At 62.9% G+C, this 16231-nt stretch overlaps 4 non-coding genes across 4 annotated transcripts; all 4 read left to right on the top strand.

Annotated features, from left to right (window-relative positions):
- The first annotated feature begins 1355 nt into the window (after positions 1–1355).
- On the top strand, positions 1356–1474 carry LOC142866790 (5S ribosomal RNA). The gene has a single exon (XR_012916620.1). It is a non-coding gene; the product is annotated as a 5S ribosomal RNA (ribosomal RNA).
- A 3789-nt stretch (positions 1475–5263) lies between these two features.
- On the top strand, positions 5264–5382 carry LOC142866789 (5S ribosomal RNA). The gene has a single exon (XR_012916619.1). It is a non-coding gene; the product is annotated as a 5S ribosomal RNA (ribosomal RNA).
- Positions 5383–9160: 3778 nt separating this feature from the next.
- LOC142866788 (5S ribosomal RNA) lies at positions 9161–9279 on the top strand. Its single transcript, XR_012916618.1, has one exon. It is a non-coding gene; the product is annotated as a 5S ribosomal RNA (ribosomal RNA).
- A 3797-nt stretch (positions 9280–13076) lies between these two features.
- Positions 13077–13195, top strand: LOC142866787 (5S ribosomal RNA). Its single transcript, XR_012916617.1, has one exon. It is a non-coding gene; the product is annotated as a 5S ribosomal RNA (ribosomal RNA).
- Positions 13196–16231: the final 3036 nt, after the last annotated feature.

Genomic DNA, 16231 nt, shown 5'->3' with positions numbered 1-16231 from the left:
CGGTGACTCTTTAAGGTCTGGCCCCTGGATGGAGGGGCACCAGGAGTAGAGGAGCAGGAAGGGGAAGGGGGTGGCCATGCGAGGGGACACTTTGAGGCCGAGTCCCAGCTTCAGCCTGATCCTCCTGGGAACCCCGCTCTGAGACAAGGAGCCGGGCTTCGCATTCCCACAGCAGCCAGTCGTGGGCTGAGGACACCTGGGGCGTTGGGAACTCCCTGGCTTCTCCTTGGTTTAACATCTGGAGCTGCTTGTGAATCGCGCCGCCACACACACCCGAGCGCAGGTGTCTTCCGCACAGACTGCGGGCCTCGCTCTTCTGAACGCCGCTAGCTCGCCACCCACCCACGGGTGAACCTGGTCAGGGTGCTTTCTCTAAGGGGCAGACTCTTTTCCGGGCGGGCTACCGGTGTCTCTGTTTGCTCGTTTCTTTCTTCCATTTCGGGAAAGTCTTCCTTGCTGGGTGTGGAAATCTCCTATGCCTTCCCTCGCCTATTCTGTCAGCTTTCAAATTCTCTTTCAGTTGCCACCCTCACAGATGGATTAGGAAACTCTTTCCGGTGCACTCATTAGTGAAATGACCTCCAGGAAGCTGGAATCCAATATCTAATGGCCGATTTTTAGCGAGTCCACACGCCAGGGTGGTCGGGGTCCAATGCAGCCCCGGCCAGGCCCAGGCCCCTTGGACTGGGCCACAGGAGGACACGGAGGAGGGTCCCGGCCCCCACGAAGCGGTGCCGGCAGTTCTCCACGGGCTTGGGCGTTTTCCAGAGGTAGGAGATGGAGGGGACTGATTTCTTCAGCGCCCCCCAAACCACGCCACCCCACCCCACCCATGGGACACATCCCCAGAGAGAGACGCCCCATACACTGGCTGTGCCCCAGCCCTGGCCCGGGGGAATAGGCGGCAGCCCACCCACAGGGCGAGGGGGGGGGCGCAGCTGAAAGGGGTTGTGGGGGAGGGCGGCCCCTGGCTGGGGTCAAAGGGCGAGCGTCCCGCGTGCGCAGTCAGCGGCAGGCAGCGACGCGCTGGGGGTGGGCAGCGGGTAGGTGAAGGAGGCCGGGCGAGGAGACGAGGGAGGCTGGGAGGGCTCCACCTTGGCGAGTCCAGCCGTGGAGGCGCATCTTGTGTGAGTGTGAGTGAGTGTGAGTGTGTGTGTGTGTGTATACAGAGACAGCCCCCCGCCCCGCCCTGCCCCGCCCCGCCCCGCCCATCACCCCCGTCCCTGGGAGCCCGCGGGACCCGGCCGGCGAACTCAACCGGCCCGGCCCGGCGCGGGGCCTGGGGCGGGAGGCGGCGGCGGGGAAGCCCAGAGAGGCTCGGCTTCTTGAGCGGGGCAGGGGCGCCCTCCGCCGCCGTCTAGGGCCACACCACCCTGAACGCCCCCGATCTCGTCTGGTCTCGGAAGCTAAGCAGGGTCGGGCCCGGTTAGTACTTGGATGGGAGACCGCCTGGGAATACCGGGTGCCACAGGCTGCTGCTTTTTTTTTTTTTTTTTTTTTGCCTCTTGTTCTGTCCCCTTTCTGGGAGCGCGGCGGCGGCCCGGGGTGGGGGTCACCCCCACCCTCAGCGCCCGCCCGCGGTGCCTGGCGCCCCAGCCCGCACCGTGGGGCCTCCTCTTGTCCCAAGCCGCGACACCGCCGCCACGCGGCAGCATGCGTGGCATCTGGACTGTCAGGTCTCAGACCAAAGGTCTGCTCTGTGGGAACCGACACGCTGGAGGAAACCTTGAGAGTCTGAGAGGGGAGGGAGTTCCAGAAGAAGGCCAGGATGTCATTTTGAGGGAGTATGTGACCAGAACTCGTCCCGTTGCTTTTGGGGTTCTATGGGCTACACGCAGGAATCTTTGGTGGTGGCACCTGATGTTGGGGGATCCGGAGTCACACCCAGACCTGCTCCACAGGCCTCCTTTTACTTTTCTCTTCGGATTCATTATTTTTAAAAAGTGTCTCTTACCTCTAGGATTGCATTTTCTTTTCTCTCTCTCTTCAAGCAGATGATGGGAGTACAAGTATTCAGGTGACATGTGTTGCCCGTGCCCCCCCACCCCCTGTGTTCTTTTTTTTTTTTTTTTTTTGAGACAGAGTCTCGTTTTGCTGCCCAGGCTAGAGTGAGTGCCATGGCGTCAGCCTAGCTCACAGCAACCTCAATCTCCGGGCTCAAGCAATCCTGCTGCCTCAGCCTCCCGAGTAGTTGGGACTACAGGCATGCACCACCACGCCCGGCTGTGTTTTTCTATATATATTAGTTGGCCAATTAATTTCTTTCTATTTTTAGTAGAGACGGGGTCTCGCTCTTGCTCAGGCTGGTTTCGAACTCCTGACCTGGAGCAATCCGCCCGCCTCGGCCTCCCAGAGAGCTAGGATTACAGGCGTGAGCCACCGCGCCCGGCCCCCCCCTGTGTTCTTATTCATATACCTCTCATGTTGTTCCAGCGTATTGTGGGGGTACCAATGTTAAGGTCGGGTGCCTTGCCCTCTCCAAGCCTCCCCCCTCGGGTCAGAGCTTCAAGTGCGCCCATCCCCCAGTCGGTGCGCACCCACCCCATGCCTAATGGATGTGTATGCCCCTCCCCTCCCCCCACACGCCCGACACCCACCCGATGAAGGTGATTCCTCTCTGTCCACTTAGGCGTCCATCCGTTCGTACCAATTTGCTGGTGAGCGCGCTCACGTGGTGCTCGTGTGTCCATTCTTGGGATACCTGGCCTACTGGAACGGGTTCCAGCTCTGGCCAGGAGAACACGAGAGGCGCCCTCTCACCGCTGCTCCTCACAGCCGAATGGCACTCCGTGGTGTCCACGCGCCACATTTTATTCATGCACTCCTGGATGGATGGGCACTCGGGTCGCTTCCACGTCTTTGCGATTGTGAATTGTGCCCTAACTGTCACCCTAACCCTTACCCAGCCCGTCTCCACTGCCCCTGCCTGACGCACTCCTCCCCGGCCAGGCCCGTCACTGTCCTGGGCCCCCGCCTGACCGGCTCCTCCCCGCCCGGCCTGTCACCGTCCTCTGCCCCTGCCTGACATGCTCCTTCCCGCCCGCCCGGCCTCTCACCGTCCTCGGCCCCTGCCTGACCGGCTCCTCCGTCGCCTGGGCCTTCCAAGGGCTTGGTGTGGACGCTGCTTCCAGGAAGCCCTCCAGAAACCCGGCAGCAGGGTGGCCGCAGCAGTCTCCAGCAGCCGTCCCTAAGTCGCGTGAGTGCGGGGGACGTGCCCCCGCTGTGCCGCGGGGGCCCAGCCTGGTGTCTTCCCTGAGGCCCTGCGGCTGGCTGCCGGCTGGGCTGCCCCTCCCCGCAAGGGGAGAGCCGCGGAGGTGGGGACCGCCTCCTGATGGGGACGTACACGCAGCTCTCCACGTCGGATTCCGGGGCTCTCTGTCCTGCCCGAAGGCCCAGCTGGCCTGCGGGTCCTTAGAGTGGCAAAAACATCCGAAAACTGAGATTGAGGGTCCGGTGGGTGTCTGCACTTTTGTGCTGGGCACCCCAGGGAGGCCCGGGGGCTGGCTGGACAACGTGGTCTGCTGGGCGGGGGGGTTGGAGGAGCAACTGATGCCCTTTGCACTTCGGGTAGCAAGAGTCTGAGGTGTCTCTGAGCCCTGTGCCCTGTGGGGGGGGGCGGGGGGGAGGAGGAGGAGGAGGAGGAGGAGGAGGAGGAGGTGGGAAGGGCCGGGGCCTGCAGTCCTGTTCCCGGGGTGGCACGGCAAGTGGCCTCTTCCACAGGCTGCTTGGCCTGGGCTCCCTGCACCTGGGCCTTTGGAGGACCGGCCCTGTGCTTGCCAACACTTCCTGCAGGGACCCAGAGCTGGGAGGTGGCATCTCTCAGCCCTGGGTCGGGCAGAGCCCCAGCAGGCCATGCCCACAACCTCTCTCAGCACCGGTCCCCCAGAAGGCTCCTTTGGGACCAGGATTCTCTTGCGGTGACTCTTTAAGGTCTGGCCCCTGGATGGAGGGGCACCAGGAGTAGAGGAGCAGGAAGGGGAAGGGGGTGGCCATGCGAGGGGACACTTTGAGGCCGAGTCCCAGCTTCAGCCTGATCCTCCTGGGAACCCCGCTCTGAGACAAGGAGCCGGGCTTCGCATTCCCACAGCAGCCAGTCGTGGGCTGAGGACACCTGGGGCGTTGGGAACTCCCTGGCTTCTCCTTGGTTTAACATCTGGAGCTGCTTGTGAATCGCGCCGCCACACACACCCGAGCGCAGGTGTCTTCCGCACAGACTGCGGGCCTCGCTCTTCTGAACGCCGCTAGCTCGCCACCCACCCACGGGTGAACCTGGTCAGGGTGCTTTCTCTAAGGGGCAGACTCTTTTCCGGGCGGGCTACCGGTGTCTCTGTTTGCTCGTTTCTTTCTTCCATTTCGGGAAAGTCTTCCTTGCTGGGTGTGGAAATCTCCTATGCCTTCCCTCGCCTATTCTGTCAGCTTTCAAATTCTCTTTCAGTTGCCACCCTCACAGATGGATTAGGAAACTCTTTCCGGTGCACTCATTAGTGAAATGACCTCCAGGAAGCTGGAATCCAATATCTAATGGCCGATTTTTAGCGAGTCCACACGCCAGGGTGGTCGGGGTCCAATGCAGCCCCGGCCAGGCCCAGGCCCCTTGGACTGGGCCACAGGAGGACACGGAGGAGGGTCCCGGCCCCCACGAAGCGGTGCCGGCAGTTCTCCACGGGCTTGGGCGTTTTCCAGAGGTAGGAGATGGAGGGGACTGATTTCTTCAGCGCCCCCCAAACCACGCCACCCCACCCCACCCATGGGACACATCCCCAGAGAGAGACGCCCCATACACTGGCTGTGCCCCAGCCCTGGCCCGGGGGAATAGGCGGCAGCCCACCCACAGGGCGAGGGGGGGGGGCGCAGCTGAAAGGGGTTGTGGGGGAGGGCGGCCCCTGGCTGGGGTCAAAGGGCGAGCGTCCCGCGCGTGCGCAGTCAGCGGCAGGCAGCGACGCGCTGGGGGTGGGCAGCGGGTAGGTGAAGGAGGCCGGGCGAGGAGACGAGGGAGGCTGGGAGGGCTCCACCTTGGCGAGTCCAGCCGTGGAGGCGCATCTTGTGTGAGTGTGAGTGAGTGTGAGTGTGTGTGTGTGTGTATACAGAGACAGCCCCCCGCCCCGCCCCGCCCCGCCCATCACCCCCGTCCCTGGGAGCCCGCGGGACCCGGCCGGCGAACTCAACCGGCCCGGCCCGGCGCGGGGCCTGGGGCGGGAGGCGGCGGCGGGGAAGCCCAGAGAGGCTCGGCTTCTTGAGCGGGGCAGGGGCGCCCTCCGCCGCCGTCTAGGGCCACACCACCCTGAACGCCCCCGATCTCGTCTGGTCTCGGAAGCTAAGCAGGGTCGGGCCCGGTTAGTACTTGGATGGGAGACCGCCTGGGAATACCGGGTGCCACAGGCTGCTGCTTTTTTTTTTTTTTTTTTTTTTGCCTCTTGTTCTGTCCCCTTTCTGGGAGCGCGGCGGCGGCCCGGGGTGGGGGTCACCCCCACCCTCAGCGCCCGCCCGCGGTGCCTGGCGCCCCAGCCCGCACCGTGGGGCCTCCTCTTGTCCCAAGCCGCGACACCGCCGCCACGCGGCAGCATGCGTGGCATCTGGACTGTCAGGTCTCAGACCAAAGGTCTGCTCTGTGGGAACCGACACGCTGGAGGAAACCTTGAGAGTCTGAGAGGGGAGGGAGTTCCAGAAGAAGGCCAGGATGTCATTTTGAGGGAGTATGTGACCAGAACTCGTCCCGTTGCTTTTGGGGTTCTATGGGCTACACGCAGGAATCTTTGGTGGTGGCACCTGATGTTGGGGGATCCGGAGTCACACCCAGACCTGCTCCACAGGCCTCCTTTTACTTTTCTCTTCGGATTCATTATTTTTAAAAAGTGTCTCTTACCTCTAGGATTGCATTTTCTTTTCTCTCTCTCTTCAAGCAGATGATGGGAGTACAAGTATTCAGGTGACATGTGTTGCCCGTGCCCCCCTCCCCCCTGTGTTCTTTTTTTTTTTTTTTTTGAGACAGAGTCTCGTTTTGCTGCCCAGGCTAGAGTGAGTGCCATGGCGTCAGCCTAGCTCACAGCAACCTCAATCTCCGGGCTCAAGCAATCCTGCTGCCTCAGCCTCCCGAGTAGTTGGGACTACAGGCATGCACCACCACGCCCGGCTGTGTTTTTCTATATATATTAGTTGGCCAATTAATTTCTTTCTATTTTTAGTAGAGACGGGGTCTCGCTCTTGCTCAGGCTGGTTTCGAACTCCTGACCTGGAGCAATCCGCCCGCCTCGGCCTCCCAGAGAGCTAGGATTACAGGCGTGAGCCACCGCGCCCGGCCCCCCCTGTGTTCTTATTCATATACCTCTCATGTTGTTCCAGCGTATTGTGGGGGTACCAATGTTAAGGTCGGGTGCCTTGCCCTCTCCAAGCCTCCCCCCTCGGGTCAGAGCTTCAAGTGCGCCCATCCCCCAGTCGGTGCGCACCCACCCCATGCCTAATGGATGTGTATGCCCCTCCCCTCCCCCCACACGCCCGACACCCACCCGATGAAGGTGATTCCTCTCTGTCCACTTAGGCGTCCATCCGTTCGTACCAATTTGCTGGTGAGCGCGCTTACGTGGTGCTCGTGTGTCCATTCTTGGGATACCTGGCCTACTGGAACGGGTTCCAGCTCTGGCCAGGAGAACACGAGAGGCGCCCTCTCACCGCTGCTCCTCACAGCCGAATGGCACTCCGTGGTGTCCACGCGCCACATTTTATTCATGCACTCCTGGATGGATGGGCACTCGGGTCGCTTCCACGTCTTTGCGATTGTGAATTGTGCCCTAACTGTCACCCTAACCCTTACCCAGCCCGTCTCCACTGCCCCTGCCTGACGCACTCCTCCCCGGCCAGGCCCGTCACTGTCCTGGGCCCCCGCCTGACCGGCTCCTCCCCGCCCGGCCTGTCACCGTCCTCTGCCCCTGCCTGACATGCTCCTTCCCGCCCGCCCGGCCTCTCACCGTCCTCGGCCCCTGCCTGACCGGCTCCTCCGTCGCCTGGGCCTTCCAAGGGCTTGGTGTGGACGCTGCTTCCAGGAAGCCCTCCAGAAACCCGGCAGCAGGGTGGCCGCAGCAGTCTCCAGCAGCCGTCCCTAAGTCGCGTGAGTGCGGGGGACGTGCCCCCGCTGTGCCGCGGGGGCCCAGCCTGGTGTCTTCCCTGAGGCCCTGCGGCTGCCGGCTGGGCTGCCCCTCCCCGCAAGGGGAGAGCCGCGGAGGTGGGGACCGCCTCCTGATGGGGACGTACACGCAGCTCTCCACGTCGGATTCCGGGGCTCTCTGTCCTGCCCGAAGGCCCAGCTGGCCTGCGGGTCCTTAGAGTGGCAAAAACATCCAAAAACTGAGATTGAGGGTCCGGTGGGTGTCTGCACTTTTGTGCTGGGCACCCCAGGGAGGCCCGGGGGCTGGCTGGACAACGTGGTCTGCTGGGCGGGGGGGTTGGAGGAGCAACTGATGCCCTTTGCACTTCGGGTAGCAAGAGTCTGAGGTGTCTCTGAGCCCTGTGCCCTGTGGGGGGGGGCGGGGGGGAGGAGGAGGAGGAGGAGGAGGAGGAGGAGGAGGTGGGAAGGGCCGGGGCCTGCAGTCCTGTTCCCGGGGTGGCACGGCAAGTGGCCTCTTCCACAGGCTGCTTGGCCTGGGCTCCCTGCACCTGGGCCTTTGGAGGACCGGCCCTGTGCTTGCCAACACTTCCTGCAGGGACCCAGAGCTGGGAGGTGGCATCTCTCAGCCCTGGGTCGGGCAGAGCCCCAGCAGGCCATGCCCACAACCTCTCTCAGCACCGGTCCCCCAGAAGGCTCCTTTGGGACCAGGATTCTCTTGCGGTGACTCTTTAAGGTCTGGCCCCTGGATGGAGGGGCACCAGGAGTAGAGGAGCAGGAAGGGGAAGGGGGTGGCCATGCGAGGGGACACTTTGAGGCCGAGTCCCAGCTTCAGCCTGATCCTCCTGGGAACCCCGCTCTGAGACAAGGAGCCGGGCTTCGCATTCCCACAGCAGCCAGTCGTGGGCTGAGGACACCTGGGGCGTTGGGAACTCCCTGGCTTCTCCTTGGTTTAACATCTGGAGCTGCTTGTGAATCGCGCCGCCACACACACCCGAGCGCAGGTGTCTTCCGCACAGACTGCGGGCCTCGCTCTTCTGAATGCCGCTAGCTCGCCACCCACCCACGGGTGAACCTGGTCAGGGTGCTTTCTCTAAGGGGCAGACTCTTTTCCGGGCGGGCTACCGGTGTCTCTGTTTGCTCGTTTCTTTCTTCCATTTCGGGAAAGTCTTCCTTGCTGGGTGTGGAAATCTCCTATGCCTTCCCTCGCCTATTCTGTCAGCTTTCAAATTCTCTTTCAGTTGCCACCCTCACAGATGGATTAGGAAACTCTTTCCGGTGCACTCATTAGTGAAATGACCTCCAGGAAGCTGGAATCCAATATCTAATGGCCGATTTTTAGCGAGTCCACACGCCAGGGTGGTCGGGGTCCAATGCAGCCCCGGCCAGGCCCAGGCCCCTTGGACTGGGCCACAGGAGGACACGGAGGAGGGTCCCGGCCCCCACGAAGCGGTGCCGGCAGTTCTCCACGGGCTTGGGCGTTTTCCAGAGGTAGGAGATGGAGGGGACTGATTTCTTCAGCGCCCCCCAAACCACGCCACCCCACCCCACCCATGGGACACATCCCCAGAGAGAGACGCCCCATACACTGGCTGTGCCCCAGCCCTGGCCCGGGGGAATAGGCGGCAGCCCACCCACAGGGCGAGGGGGGGGGGCGCAGCTGAAAGGGGTTGTGGGGGAGGGCGGCCCCTGGCTGGGGTCAAAGGGCGAGCGCGCGTGCGCAGTCAGCGGCAGGCAGCGACGCGCTGGGGGTGGGCAGCGGGTAGGTGAAGGAGGCCGGGCGAGGAGACGAGGGAGGCTGGGAGGGCTCCACCTTGGCGAGTCCAGCCGTGGAGGTGCATCTTGTGTGAGTGTGAGTGAGTGTGAGTGTGTGTGTGTGTGTATACAGAGACAGCCCCCCGCCCCGCCCCGCCCCGCCCATCACCCCCGTCCCTGGGAGCCCGCGGGACCCGGCCGGCGAACTCAACCGGCCCGGCCCGGCGCGGGGCCTGGGGCGGGAGGCGGCGGCGGGGAAGCCCAGAGAGGCTCGGCTTCTTGAGCGGGGCAGGGGCGCCCTCCGCCGCCGTCTAGGGCCACACCACCCTGAACGCCCCCGATCTCGTCTGGTCTCGGAAGCTAAGCAGGGTCGGGCCCGGTTAGTACTTGGATGGGAGACCGCCTGGGAATACCGGGTGCCACAGGCTGCTGCTTTTTTTTTTTTTTTTTTTTTGCCTCTTGTTCTGTCCCCTTTCTGGGAGCGCGGCGGCGGCCCGGGGTGGGGGTCACCCCCACCCTCAGCGCCCGCCCGCGGTGCCTGGCGCCCCAGCCCGCACCGTGGGGCCTCCTCTTGTCCCAAGCCGCGACACCGCCGCCACGCGGCAGCATGCGTGGCATCTGGACTGTCAGGTCTCAGACCAAAGGTCTGCTCTGTGGGAACCGACACGCTGGAGGAAACCTTGAGAGTCTGAGAGGGGAGGGAGTTCCAGAAGAAGGCCAGGATGTCATTTTGAGGGAGTATGTGACCAGAACTCGTCCCGTTGCTTTTGGGGTTCTATGGGCTACACGCAGGAATCTTTGGTGGTGGCACCTGATGTTGGGGGATCCGGAGTCACACCCAGACCTGCTCCACAGGCCTCCTTTTACTTTTCTCTTCGGATTCATTATTTTTAAAAAGTGTCTCTTACCTCTAGGATTGCATTTTCTTTTCTCTCTCTCTTCAAGCAGATGATGGGAGTACAAGTATTCAGGTGACATGTGTTGCCCGTGCCCCCCTCCCCCCTGTGTTCTTTTTTTTTTTTTTTTTGAGACAGAGTCTCGTTTTGCTGCCCAGGCTAGAGTGAGTGCCATGGCGTCAGCCTAGCTCACAGCAACCTCAATCTCCGGGCTCAAGCAATCCTGCTGCCTCAGCCTCCCGAGTAGTTGGGACTACAGGCATGCACCACCACGCCCGGCTGTGTTTTTCTATATATATTAGTTGGCCAATTAATTTCTTTCTATTTTTAGTAGAGACGGGGTCTCGCTCTTGCTCAGGCTGGTTTCGAACTCCTGACCTGGAGCAATCCGCCCGCCTCGGCCTCCCAGAGAGCTAGGATTACAGGCGTGAGCCACCGCGCCCGGCCCCCCCCTGTGTTCTTATTCATATACCTCTCATGTTGTTCCAGCGTATTGTGGGGGTACCAATGTTAAGGTCGGGTGCCTTGCCCTCTCCAAGCCTCCCCCCTCGGGTCAGAGCTTCAAGTGCGCCCATCCCCCAGTCGGTGCGCACCCACCCCATGCCTAATGGATGTGTATGCCCCTCCCCTCCCCCCACACGCCCGACACCCACCCGATGAAGGTGATTCCTCTCTGTCCACTTAGGCGTCCATCCGTTCGTACCAATTTGCTGGTGAGCGCGCTCACGTGGTGCTCGTGTGTCCATTCTTGGGATACCTGGCCTACTGGAACGGGTTCCAGCTCTGGCCAGGAGAACACGAGAGGCGCCCTCTCACCGCTGCTCCTCACAGCCGAATGGCACTCCGTGGTGTCCACGCGCCACATTTTATTCATGCACTCCTGGATGGATGGGCACTCGGGTCGCTTCCACGTCTTTGCGATTGTGAATTGTGCCCTAACTGTCACCCTAACCCTTACCCAGCCCGTCTCCACTGCCCCTGCCTGACGCACTCCTCCCCGGCCAGGCCCGTCACTGTCCTGGGCCCCCGCCTGACCGGCTCCTCCCCGCCCGGCCTGTCACCGTCCTCTGCCCCTGCCTGACATGCTCCTTCCCGCCCGCCCGGCCTCTCACCGTCCTCGGCCCCTGCCTGACCGGCTCCTCCGTCGCCTGGGCCTTCCAAGGGCTTGGTGTGGACGCTGCTTCCAGGAAGCCCTCCAGAAACCCGGCAGCAGGGTGGCCGCAGCAGTCTCCAGCAGCCGTCCCTAAGTCGCGTGAGTGCGGGGGACGTGCCCCCGCTGTGCCGCGGGGGCCCAGCCTGGTGTCTTCCCTGAGGCCCTGCGGCTGGCTGCCGGCTGGGCTGCCCCTCCCCGCAAGGGGAGAGCCGCGGAGGTGGGGACCGCCTCCTGATGGGGACGTACACGCAGCTCTCCACGTCGGATTCCGGGGCTCTCTGTCCTGCCCGAAGGCCCAGCTGGCCTGCGGGTCCTTAGAGTGGCAAAAACATCCGAAAACTGAGATTGAGGGTCCGGTGGGTGTCTGCACTTTTGTGCTGGGCACCCCAGGGAGGCCCGGGGGCTGGCTGGACAACGTGGTCTGCTGGGCGGGGGGGTTGGAGGAGCAACTGATGCCCTTTGCACTTCGGGTAGCAAGAGTCTGAGGTGTCTCTGAGCCCTGTGCCCTGTGGGGGGGGGCGGGGGGGAGGAGGAGGAGGAGGAGGAGGAGGAGGAGGAGGTGGGAAGGGCCGGGGCCTGCAGTCCTGTTCCCGGGGTGGCACGGCAAGTGGCCTCTTCCACAGGCTGCTTGGCCTGGGCTCCCTGCACCTGGGCCTTTGGAGGACCGGCCCTGTGCTTGCCAACACTTCCTGCAGGGACCCAGAGCTGGGAGGTGGCATCTCTCAGCCCTGGGTCGGGCAGAGCCCCAGCAGGCCATGCCCACAACCTCTCTCAGCACCGGTCCCCCAGAAGGCTCCTTTGGGACCAGGATTCTCTTGCGGTGACTCTTTAAGGTCTGGCCCCTGGATGGAGGGGCACCAGGAGTAGAGGAGCAGGAAGGGGAAGGGGGTGGCCATGCGAGGGGACACTTTGAGGCCGAGTCCCAGCTTCAGCCTGATCCTCCTGGGAACCCCGCTCTGAGACAAGGAGCCGGGCTTCGCATTCCCACAGCAGCCAGTCGTGGGCTGAGGACACCTGGGGCGTTGGGAACTCCCTGGCTTCTCCTTGGTTTAACATCTGGAGCTGCTTGTGAATCGCGCCGCCACACACACCCGAGCGCAGGTGTCTTCCGCACAGACTGCGGGCCTCGCTCTTCTGAATGCCGCTAGCTCGCCACCCACCCACGGGTGAACCTGGTCAGGGTGCTTTCTCTAAGGGGCAGACTCTTTTCCGGGCGGGCTACCGGTGTCTCTGTTTGCTCGTTTCTTTCTTCCATTTCGGGAAAGTCTTCCTTGCTGGGTGTGGAAATCTCCTATGCCTTCCCTCGCCTATTCTGTCAGCTTTCAAATTCTCTTTCAGTTGCCACCCTCACAGATGGATTAGGAAACTCTTTCCGGTGCACTCATTAGTGAAATGACCTCCAGGAAGCTGGAATCCAATATCTAATGGCCGATTTTTAGCGAGTCCACACGCCAGGGTGGTCGGGGTCCAATGCAGCCCCGGCCAGGCCCAGGCCCCTTGGACTGGGCCACAGGAGGACACGGAGGAGGGTCCCGGCCCCCACGAAGCGGTGCCGGCAGTTCTCCACGGGCTTGGGCGTTTTCCAGAGGTAGGAGATGGAGGGGACTGATTTCTTCAGCGCCCCCCAAACCACGCCACCCCACCCCACCCATGGGACACATCCCCAGAGAGAGACGCCCCATACACTGGCTGTGCCCCAGCCCTGGCCCGGGGGAATAGGCGGCAGCCCACCCACAGGGCGAGGGGGGGGGGCGCAGCTGAAAGGGGTTGTGGGGGAGGGCGGCCCCTGGCTGGGGTCAAAGGGCGAGCGTCCCGCGCGTGCGCAGTCAGCGGCAGGCAGCGACGCGCTGGGGGTGGGCAGCGGGTAGGTGAAGGAGGCCGGGCGAGGAGACGAGGGAGGCTGGGAGGGCTCCACCTTGGCGAGTCCAGCCGTGGAGGCGCATCTTGTGTGAGTGTGAGTGAGTGTGAGTGTGTGTGTGTGTGTATACAGAGACAGCCCCCCGCCCCGCCCCGCCCCGCCCCGCCCCGCCCATCACCCCCGTCCCTGGGAGCCCGCGGGACCCGGCCGGCGAACTCAACCGGCCCGGCCCGGCGCGGGGCCTGGGGCGGGAGGCGGCGGCGGGGAAGCCCAGAGAGGCTCGGCTTCTTGAGCGGGGCAGGGGCGCCCTCCGCCGCCGTCTAGGGCCACACCACCCTGAACGCCCCCGATCTCGTCTGGTCTCGGAAGCTAAGCAGGGTCGGGCCCGGTTAGTACTTGGATGGGAGACCGCCTGGGAATACCGGGTGCCACAGGCTGCTGCTTTTTTTTTTTTTTTTTTTTTGCCTCTTGTTCTGTCCCCTTTCTGGGAGCGCGGCGGCGGCCCGGGGTGGGGGTCACCCCCACCCTCAGCGCCCGCCCGCGGTGCCTGGCGCCCCAGCCCGCACCGTGGGGCCTCCTCTTGTCCCAAGCCGCGACACCGCCGCCACGCGGCAGCATGCGTGGCATCTGGACTGTCAGGTCTCAGACCAAAGGTCTGCTCTGTGGGAACCGACACGCTGGAGGAAACCTTGAGAGTCTGAGAGGGGAGGGAGTTCCAGAAGAAGGCCAGGATGTCATTTTGAGGGAGTATGTGACCAGAACTCGTCCCGTTGCTTTTGGGGTTCTATGGGCTACACGCAGGAATCTTTGGTGGTGGCACCTGATGTTGGGGGATCCGGAGTCACACCCAGACCTGCTCCACAGGCCTCCTTTTACTTTTCTCTTCGGATTCATTATTTTTAAAAAGTGTCTCTTACCTCTAGGATTGCATTTTCTTTTCTCTCTCTCTTCAAGCAGATGATGGGAGTACAAGTATTCAGGTGACATGTGTTGCCCGTGCCCCCCTCCCCCCTGTGTTCTTTTTTTTTTTTTTTTTGAGACAGAGTCTCGTTTTGCTGCCCAGGCTAGAGTGAGTGCCATGGCGTCAGCCTAGCTCACAGCAACCTCAATCTCCGGGCTCAAGCAATCCTGCTGCCTCAGCCTCCCGAGTAGTTGGGACTACAGGCATGCACCACCACGCCCGGCTGTGTTTTTCTATATATATTAGTTGGCCAATTAATTTCTTTCTATTTTTAGTAGAGACGGGGTCTCGCTCTTGCTCAGGCTGGTTTCGAACTCCTGACCTGGAGCAATCCGCCCGCCTCGGCCTCCCAGAGAGCTAGGATTACAGGCGTGAGCCACCGCGCCCGGCCCCCCCTGTGTTCTTATTCATATACCTCTCATGTTGTTCCAGCGTATTGTGGGGGTACCAATGTTAAGGTCGGGTGCCTTGCCCTCTCCAAGCCTCCCCCCTCGGGTCAGAGCTTCAAGTGCGCCCATCCCCCAGTCGGTGCGCACCCACCCCATGCCTAATGGATGTGTATGCCCCTCCCCTCCCCCCACACGCCCGACACCCACCCGATGAAGGTGATTCCTCTCTGTCCACTTAGGCGTCCATCCGTTCGTACCAATTTGCTGGTGAGCGCGCTCACGTGGTGCTCGTGTGTCCATTCTTGGGATACCTGGCCTACTGGAACGGGTTCCAGCTCTGGCCAGGAGAACACGAGAGGCGCCCTCTCACCGCTGCTCCTCACAGCCGAATGGCACTCCGTGGTGTCCACGCGCCACATTTTATTCATGCACTCCTGGATGGATGGGCACTCGGGTCGCTTCCACGTCTTTGCGATTGTGAATTGTGCCCTAACTGTCACCCTAACCCTTACCCAGCCCGTCTCCACTGCCCCTGCCTGACGCACTCCTCCCCGGCCAGGCCCGTCACTGTCCTGGGCCCCCGCCTGACCGGCTCCTCCCCGCCCGGCCTGTCACCGTCCTCTGCCCCTGCCTGACATGCTCCTTCCCGCCCGCCCGGCCTCTCACCGTCCTCGGCCCCTGCCTGACCGGCTCCTCCGTCGCCTGGGCCTTCCAAGGGCTTGGTGTGGACGCTGCTTCCAGGAAGCCCTCCAGAAACCCGGCAGCAGGGTGGCCGCAGCAGTCTCCAGCAGCCGTCCCTAAGTCGCGTGAGTGCGGGGGACGTGCCCCCGCTGTGCCGCGGGGGCCCAGCCTGGTGTCTTCCCTGAGGCCCTGCGGCTGGCTGCCGGCTGGGCTGCCCCTCTCCGCAAGGGGAGAGCCGCGGAGGTGGGGACCGCCTCCTGATGGGGACGTACACGCAGCTCTCCACGTCGGATTCCGGGGCTCTCTGTCCTGCCCGAAGGCCCAGCTGGCCTGCGGGTCCTTAGAGTGGCAAAAACATCCGAAAACTGAGATTGAGGGTCCGGTGGGTGTCTGCACTTTTGTGCTGGGCACCCCAGGGAGGCCCGGGGGCTGGCTGGACAACGTGGTCTGCTGGGCGGGGGGGTTGGAGGAGCAACTGATGCCCTTTGCACTTCGGGTAGCAAGAGTCTGAGGTGTCTCTGAGCCCTGTGCCCTGTGGGGGGGGGCGGGGGGGAGGAGGAGGAGGAGGAGGAGGAGGAGGAGGAGGTGGGAAGGGCCGGGGCCTGCAGTCCTGTTCCCGGGGTGGCACGGCAAGTGGCCTCTTCCACAGGCTGCTTGGCCTGGGCTCCCTGCACCTGGGCCTTTGGAGGACCGGCCCTGTGCTTGCCAACACTTCCTGCAGGGACCCAGAGCTGGGAGGTGGCATCTCTCAGCCCTGGGTCGGGCAGAGCCCCAGCAGGCCATGCCCACAACCTCTCTCAGCACCGGTCCCCCAGAAGGCTCCTTTGGGACCAGGATTCTCTTGCGGTGACTCTTTAAGGTCTGGCCCCTGGATGGAGGGGCACCAGGAGTAGAGGAGCAGGAAGGGGAAGGGGGTGGCCATGCGAGGGGACACTTTGAGGCCGAGTCCCAGCTTCAGCCTGATCCTCCTGGGAACCCCGCTCTGAGACAAGGAGCCGGGCTTCGCATTCCCACAGCAGCCAGTCGTGGGCTGAGGACACCTGGGGCGTTGGGAACTCCCTGGCTTCTCCTTGGTTTAACATCTGGAGCTGCTTGTGAATCGCGCCGCCACACACACCCGAGCGCAGGTGTCTTCCGCACAGACTGCGGGCCTCGCTCTTCTGAATGCCGCTAGCTCGCCACCCACCCACGGGTGAACCTGGTCAGGGTGCTTTCTCTAAGGGGCAGACTCTTTTCCGGGCGGGCTACCGGTGTCTCTGTTTGCTCGTTTCTTTCTTCCATTTCGGGAAAGTCTTCCTTGCTGGGTGTGGAAATCTCCTATGCCTTCCCTCGCCTATTCTGTCAGCTTTCAAATTCTCTTTCAGTTGCCACCCTCACAGATGGATTAGGAAACTCTTTCCGGTGCACTCATTAGTGAAATGACCTCCAGGAAGCTGGAATCC

This window comes from Microcebus murinus, unplaced genomic scaffold (assembly GCF_040939455.1).
Source record: "Microcebus murinus isolate Inina unplaced genomic scaffold, M.murinus_Inina_mat1.0 scaf007_hap2_Mmur4.0, whole genome shotgun sequence".
Lineage (NCBI taxonomy): Eukaryota > Metazoa > Chordata > Mammalia > Primates > Cheirogaleidae > Microcebus > Microcebus murinus.
The sequence above is the reverse complement of the archived record's forward strand: the minus strand, read 5'-3'. Positions and strand labels throughout refer to the sequence as shown.